Source organism: Glycine max, chromosome 10, assembly GCF_000004515.6.
Source record: "Glycine max cultivar Williams 82 chromosome 10, Glycine_max_v4.0, whole genome shotgun sequence".
Taxonomy (NCBI): Eukaryota; Viridiplantae; Streptophyta; class Magnoliopsida; order Fabales; family Fabaceae; genus Glycine; species Glycine max.
The window spans coordinates 18,042,820-18,050,906 of record NC_038246.2 but is presented as its reverse complement, the minus strand read 5'-3'; the positions used below and the strand labels follow the sequence as shown (position 1 = coordinate 18,050,906).

Sequence of the window (8,087 nt, the reverse complement as noted above, 5' to 3'; positions counted from 1 at the left end):
TCAACCATAAAATGGCATTTTTCAAAATTTAGAACAAGGTTAGTTTCAATGCATCTATTCAAAACTTTTTCCAAACTATTCAAACAACCATCAAAAGAGGATCCATATACAGTGAAATCATCCATAAACACCTCTATGCAATTTTCTAAAAAATCACTGAAAATACTAATCATGCACCGTTGGAAGGTACCAGGGGCATTGCACAGGCCGAAAGGCATCCTCCTATAAGCAAAAGTGCCGAAGGGGCAGGTGAATGTGGTCTTTTCCTAATCCTCAGGAGCAATAGTAATTTGCATATAACCAGAAAAACCATCAAGGAAACAGTAGTGGGATTTACCTGCCAGGCGTTCAAGCATCTGGTCAATGAATGGCAGGGGAAAATGGTCCTTTTTGGTAACTTGGTTCAGCCTCCTATAGTCAATGCAGACTCTCCAACTGTTATGCACCCGAGTAGGAATCAACTCCTCCTTCTCATTTCTGATCACTGTGAGGCCAGTCTTTTTCGGGACTACCTGGACAAGACTCACCCATTGGCTGTCGGAGATAGGATAAATGATTCCAGCTTGCAAAAGCTTGGTTATCTCCTTCTTCACTACATCAAGAATCACCGGGTTGAGTCTTCTCTGTGGCTGTCTTACTGGTTTAGCTCCATCCTCTAAATTTATTCGATGCATACATGTGGATGGGCTAATACCAGGAATGTCCGCCAGGGTCCAGCCTATAGCTTTCTTATGCTTCTTGAGAATTGACAACAACTTCTCCTCTTGCTCATCAGCAAGGGAGGCAGATATAATCACTGGAAAACTCTTGCTATCATCCAAGTAAGCGTATTTTAAATTTGATGGCAGAGGCTTCAATTCTGGTGTGGTCGGCTGGACAGTGGTAGAAGGAGATGGTTTCTCAGCCTTTACCTCATAAAGAAAGTCAGAGGTATGTGTACTTCCTGAAACATGGTTAGTCCTATCTGACTCTATAAAATCAATCTCAAGAGGTAAAACACCACCACCAGGCATGCAATCAATATCACTCTCATATTCACTCTCAGCATCAAATTCAGACATATGATCAAGTACAATTTCAGACTCAATGCATGAAGAGTGAGAGGCATGCAGATTAGAATAAAGATCAGTCATGTATTCATCAACAACATGGTCAATTATTTCAGCACGAAATACAGAAAGATCTTCAGATGGGTATTTCATAGCATCCAGAATATTAAAATGAACAGTTATATCACCAAACTCCATGGACAGTGTGCCTGCATAAACATCTATCTTAGTTCTAGCAGTTTTCATAAAGGGTCTGCCTAGAATGATGGGAACTGATCCTTGAGAAAATCCATCTTCCATATTCAAGATATAAAAATCAACAGGGAAAATCAGTTCACCAACTCTAACTAAGACATCTTCTATGAAATCAATAGGATAGGCAACACTTCTATTAGCTAAATGAATTACCACATCAGTTGACTGCAAGGGACCTAGAGATAGAGAATTAAAAATCGACAGAGGCATAACACTAACAGAGGCTCCTAAATCTAGCATGGCATTGTCAAACTTACTATTCCCTATAATACAAGGTATGCTGAATGTACCTGGATCTTTGCATTTTTCAGGAATTTGAGGAACAGATTTACCAATCAATGCGGAGACATTTCTGCCCATGCTAATTCGTTCACTTCCTTTAAGCTTCCGCTTATTAGTGCACAGCTCCTTCAAGAATTTGGCATATCTTGGAATTTGCTTTATTGCATCCAACAGAGGTATGTTTACCTCTACTTTTCTAAACGTTTCCAAGATCTCTTTCTCTGCCTCTTCCATTTTTTTGTTGGAAACTGCTCTTGGAGGGAATGGAAGAAGGGGAATGTGCTGCTTCTGCAAATCAAAATTACTTGTGGAAGAAGATTCACCTGCACAGAAATTGTTAGGTAGATTTTTGTCATCATCTTTTTCTGGAATAGAGTGAAGTTTGGCAGGTTCATTTGCAGATGAGGAAGGTGCTACGGGTTGAGGTCCTTGACACTGCTTTCCCGACCTCAATGAAATGGCACTGACATTTTTGGGATTTTGGACAGCTTGAGAAGGCAGCTTGTCAGAATTCTGGGACTATTGTTGATTCAATTGGGTAGCTAATTGTCCCATCTGATTGGTTAAGCTCTGAATGGAGGCTCTGGTCTCTTGCTGAAACTGCATGTTCTGCATAGTCATTTGCCTCACAAGTTCTTCGAGGGAAGGTTGTGGAGGGGCCTCAACTGTTGGTTGTTTCTGGGGTTGTTGTTGTTGTTGGATTGGTGGAGGAATGTATGGTCTGCTTGGGCCAACAACATTTTGGAAGGAAGGAGCAGGCTGCTGTTGTTGTTGCTGAGGGCTGGACCATCTGAGATTAGGGTGATTCCTCCATCCAGGGTTGTATCTGTTGCTGGAGAGGTCATAATTGTTCTGCTGTGGTTGATTTTGCTGCTGAGGTTGAGGAGGTCTATTGTAAATATTTGCAGCATAAGCTTCAGGCTGCTCAATTGCTCCAGGTTGCTGCATGGAAGGGCAAAGGTCTGTATGGTGGTCAGTAGAGGAGCACAAACCACAAACCCTTGCGACAGATACAGATTTCTGATTCAAGGCCAGCTGGGTTACCAAGTTGACCAACGCATCCAGTTTGCCTTCAAGCTTCTTAGTTTCAGATGATGCAGATGGGTTTGTAGCTACCTCATGCACTCCTCTAATGACTATGGCATCATTTCTGGCGCTAAACTGCTGGGAGTTGGAGGCCATCTTCTCAATTAAATTTCTGGCTTCAGCAGGAGTCATGTCTCCAAGGGCTCCACCACTGGCAGCATCTATCATACTTCTCTCCATATTACTGAGTCCTTCATAAAAATATTGGAGAAGAAGCTGTTCTGAAATCTGATGGTGGGGGCAACTGGCACATAGTTTCTTAAATCTCTCCCAGTACTCATACAGGCTCTCTCCACTGAGTTGTCTAATACCTGAGATATCCTTCCTGATGGTTGTGGTCCTGGAAGCAGGGAAAATTTTTTCTAAGAATACTCTCTTAAGGTCATCCCAGCTCGTGATGGACCTTGGAGCAAGGTAATACAGCCAGTCCTTTGCCACTCCCTCTAATGAATGAGGAAAAGCCTTCAGAAATATGTGATCCTCTTGGACATCTGGGGGTTTCATGGTGGAGCAGACAATGTGAAATTCTTTCAAATGTTTGTGCGGGTCTTCACCTGCAAGGCCATGAAACTTTGGAAGCAAATGAATCAGTCCAGTCTTAAGAACATATGGGACATCCTCATCAGGGTATTGGATGCACAAGCTTTCATAGGTGAAATCAGGTGCAGCCATTTCCCTTAGAGTCCTCTCACGAGGTGGAGGTTGTGCCATGTTCTCAGAATGTGCAAAATCAGAATGCTCAGAATCAGAATGCTCAAAATTATAATGCTCAAGATCAGGATGTTCAAAATCACCAATAACAGAATGCACAGATTCACCAGTTATGGAATGCTCAGAATGATCAAAAGGTATAAAATGATGCCTAACTAATCTATGAAATGTCCTATCTATCTCAGGATCAAAGGGTTGTAAGTCAGATGGATTGCCTCTAGTCATACACTACATTCAGCATGCACACAACTAGTTGCCTTGTCATGTAAATAAAGGTGTAGGTTTGAACTACAGCTACCCTCAAATGATATCCAAATGACTTGAAATTTTGTGAGCAACCTTATAAAATGATGAGAAGATAGCACAAAAAATTTCAGACAAAAATTCAAATTCTAACTATGAAAGCTAAAATTGGTAGGTTAAGAAAAATAAGTGAATAAAACTTGAATCGGTTTTTTTGGACGATGGAGACCTCAGCCGGCCTATGGTGAGCTGCCACGGCGTAGGAAATTTTTTTCTACCCCAAATGCATATATAATAATTACGATTCTGATAACCGGAGCAAAAGTTATGGCCGTTTGAAGTTTTGACAAACACAAAATTTGCTAGTTTTTTGGAACTTTCAAATCTGACCAAACTAAAGGCTCTAGCTATTTTTCCCACAAAATATGGATTAAAAGAAGTTACCACAAAAAAATTCAGCCAAAAATAACAACCCTAGCTACTAAAACAAAAAATCCCAATTAATTCAGCATGGGTGGTCGCTAAAATCCGTCTCTAATTGATTTCTACTACTACTCTGTTTTTCCGCAAGCTGATTTCTACTACTACTCTGTTTTCAAGCACAATCTTCACAGCAAAACACCCAAGACTGAAACAGGGGAAACGCTTAATGGTAAAACTGAAACAGAACACACATTAAACAAAATATCAGGACACTAATCAACACTAACACACATACTAACACAATACTAACAATTAAACATAAAACACGAAAGGATTAAACACACAACACTAGCTAGCTATTATGAACCTTTGGACACTGCTCCCCGGCAACGGCGCCAAATTTGATCGAGGCCGTACCCGAATCAAATAAACATGAAAATGCAGTAACTAGGAAGTGATCCTAGGTCGTTTCCCAACGAGCAGTGACAAGCTAAATGTTCATAATATACTTGCAGTAACAGTAACGATGGGGGGGGGGGGGGTTTGGTTGTTTGGTAATTAAAGAGCAGAACAAATAAAATGGAATACGAAACTACTAATATTAAAAACGGGTTGTTTCCTCTGATTCAGAAGCCACTCTCTTATCCTGGGTTATGGAGAATTCGTCCCTAACAGTCAACCACTTAATCCAACCCTATTTCAATTTACTAAGCGAAAATCAACTTAGGGTTTTCAATACGTGATTAGGCACCACATACACCAGTTAGCCCTTCGTCCATTAAGCATGAACGCAAGTTAGGCTCAGAGGCAATTAATCGAACACGAAGCATGCATTGATTAATATTCACGAAATTGGGATAACTGGTGAAGGGAAAACTGCCAGGAAACCACATTACAAACGAAACCTCAAAGAGAGTTGGGCTTTGTCCTCAAAAGGAAACAACACCAGAAAATCTAGCCTTCCATGGATTCAAACAGAAAACGCAAATGAAACATGAAGCAGAAACGTAAATGAACAAGAACATAAATGAACAGAAACGTAAATGAACAGAAACGTAAATGAACAGAAATGTAAATGAAAGTAGAAGAAGAAGCAAGAATGAACTCGTAATTAGAAGCAGAAAACAGAAATTTGCATTAAGAACGAAAACTGTAACAAGGGCACAGAAAAACGTGAAAACCTAAAACCAAAGCTCTGAATAATGAAAATAGCATAGCAGAATAGAATGCCCTGCACGAATCCCAAGGCAGCTATTTAAAAAGAGTCACTCAAAGTCACTGGGCCCTATTACAATACTCTGGCCCAAAATGAAATAAACACTGAACAACATAAAATAAAATTGCGAAATTTCCTAATTAGAAATTAACTAAGGTAAGCGCTGCTTTATTTGCCCTCTTCAAGTCCACAACCAAAATCCGGATTAAGCCCAATGTTTCATTAATTCCTGAAATTAGATTAAAAACATCAAATTAGCTAAATGAGCCCAAATAATAAAACTGCCTAATTAATTGACAATTAAGACCAATCAATAATTAAAATGGTGCAAAAAGGGTTTAGAAAATAGAAGAAAATGATGGCATATCAGCCATACTATTACGAGGCCAAGAAATTAGGCATAGAGCCTTCGTAGTTGGCACCTAGCCAAATACTTTGCTCCTAACTAGGATCAAGCACTAAGCAAAGATCCACTGGAGGCAGATATCAGTTAGATCCAAACATATAATTGTAACAACTTTATGAGGATTGTCAGACCCTAATTTCATCCAGGGATCATTGTTCATTGATCTTCTGATTCTTGCTAGTCGATTTACAACATTGGACGCCAATTACAGTGCAAAGCGATGAACCACTCGGTTGTTGGATCAAGTGGCCTCGGAATAATTAAGAAGGGGGGTTGAATTAATTATTAATGTACCTTGACTAATTAAAACTTATCCTTCTTAATGTTACTAGATTCAATTAGGCTTTACTACTAAGTTATGTAACTTAAACAAAAGTAAAGCGTAAAAGTAAAGTACACAGCGGAAATTAAAAAGTTTAGGGAAGAAGAAAACAAACACAAGAATTTTATACTGGTTCGGCAACAACCCATGCCTACATCCAGTCCCCAAGCAACCATCGGTTCTTGAGATTTCTTTCAACCTTGTAAAATCCTTTACAAGCAAAGATCCATAAGGGATGTACCCTCCCTTGTTCTCTTTGAACAACCAAGTGGATGTACCCTCCACTTGAACTGATCCACAAGAGATGTACCCTCTCTTGTTCTCAGTTACAACAACCCAAGTAGATGTACCCTTTACTTGTACCACAAAGGATGTACCCTCCAATCTGTTGAGACAAAGAATTCTCAGGCGGTTAGTCCTTTGAATCTTTGTAAGGGGAAACAAAAGATATCTCAGGCAGTTAGTCCTTTGAAATCTTTTGTTTAAGGGAAAGGGAAGAATCAAGAGATTTCTCTTGGAAAGGGAGAAGGGAGACACAAAAGAATTCAGGCAGTTAGTCCTTCGTTCTTTTGGAAAAGGGAGAAAAGAGACACAAAAAGAATTCAGGCGATTAGTCCTTGTTGAATTCTTTTTGGCAAAGGGAGAAGAGAATGAAAAGATATAGCACACTTTTGTTTTCTGTAGAATTTTCACTTGCAGAAGAACAAGGTTTGTAAAACAGAAAACTTAGAAAGCTTTTTGGCAAAGGAAGAAGAAGAAAGAAAGATAAGTAGGAAAGAATTGTAAAGGTAGTAAAGGTTTAAAGATTTCTCAAAAGTTGTTCAAGAAGTTCTCCAGAATGCAAGTTAAGGTCTTGCTTTTATAGACTTTTCATGTCTGGTCAAGAAAACCATTGGAAAAGTTATGACCTTGAGAAAATCTTGTCAAGAGTTACATCTCTTGACCTTTTATTCAAAACTTGTCACTGGTAATCGATTACCATAATCATGTAATCGATTACACAATGCATTTTATGAAAAGATGTGACTCTTCACAATTGAATTTGAATTTCAACGTTCAGATACACGGGTAATCGATTACCAATATATTGTTGATTACACCATTTAAAAATCATTTGGAACGTTGCAAATTCAGTTAAAAGCTTTTTGAAATCAAATTTCATCACTGGTAATCGATTACAGGAAACTGGTAATCGATTACCAGAGAGTAAATACTCTGGTAACTTAGAGAAATTTGAGAAAACTCTTTTGTAAAACAAAACTGTGCTATGTTTGGTTTTTGAAAAATCCTTTTCAATACTTCCCTTGTGAAGTCTTGACTTGTTGCTTCTTGATTTCTTCTCTTGAATCTTGAATTCATCTTCTCTTGAATCTTGATTTTTCTTGATGTCTTTTCTTGAATCTTGAAATCAATCTTGATCTTGAACTTATTGACTCAATCTTAAAATCATTCTTTTGGGCTTTTTGTCATCATCAAAACTACTTGATTCATACTTGATTCATCATCATGAAGCTTGCTTCTACAATCTCCCCCTTTTTGATGATAACAACCCTGAAATCAAGAAACACATACACATTCTTTTTCCTAGTCGATCACTCACTTAATTCTCCATTTTCTTCCCCTTTGTTTTTGAGTTTAAGCTTCACTTGAAATTAAGTTATTTAATTATACGAGTTCTTGATTTAATCCCTATTTTCTCTCCCCTTTTGGCATCAACAAAAAGCCAAAGTGTGTAAGAAATATAAAACCATATATAAATGACTAATCATACAAGAGAATAGAAAACAATCAAACAAGATAACTTAACCATTCATCAAACTAGAAAGATAATACTTCATAGAATGTCATATAATCCAGAAAGTCATCCATAATAACCAAATAAAACTACTAATGCAGAAAGGAAAAATACTAGTAAGTGTTTTTTTTAAAAACATATCCAAATACACGGCTTGAAATTAAAGAACTAATAATACTAAAAATTAATAAAATCTAAGATGATGATGGTGGTGGTAGTGGTAGATCAAAGCATGTGCGGATGAAAGTGGCATCTCCTTCAACCTTGGTGATCCTTGAGTCCATCTTGTCGAATCGCAT

The 8,087-nt window shown here is 38.3% G+C and overlaps 1 non-coding gene across 1 annotated transcript; it reads left to right on the top strand.

Moving 5' to 3' along the window:
- The first annotated feature begins 2,898 nt into the window (after positions 1-2,898).
- LOC112998277 (small nucleolar RNA R71) lies at positions 2,899-3,005 on the top strand. The gene has a single exon (XR_003263313.1). It is a non-coding gene; the product is annotated as a small nucleolar RNA R71 (small nucleolar RNA).
- The last annotated feature ends 5,082 nt before the right edge of the window (positions 3,006-8,087 follow it).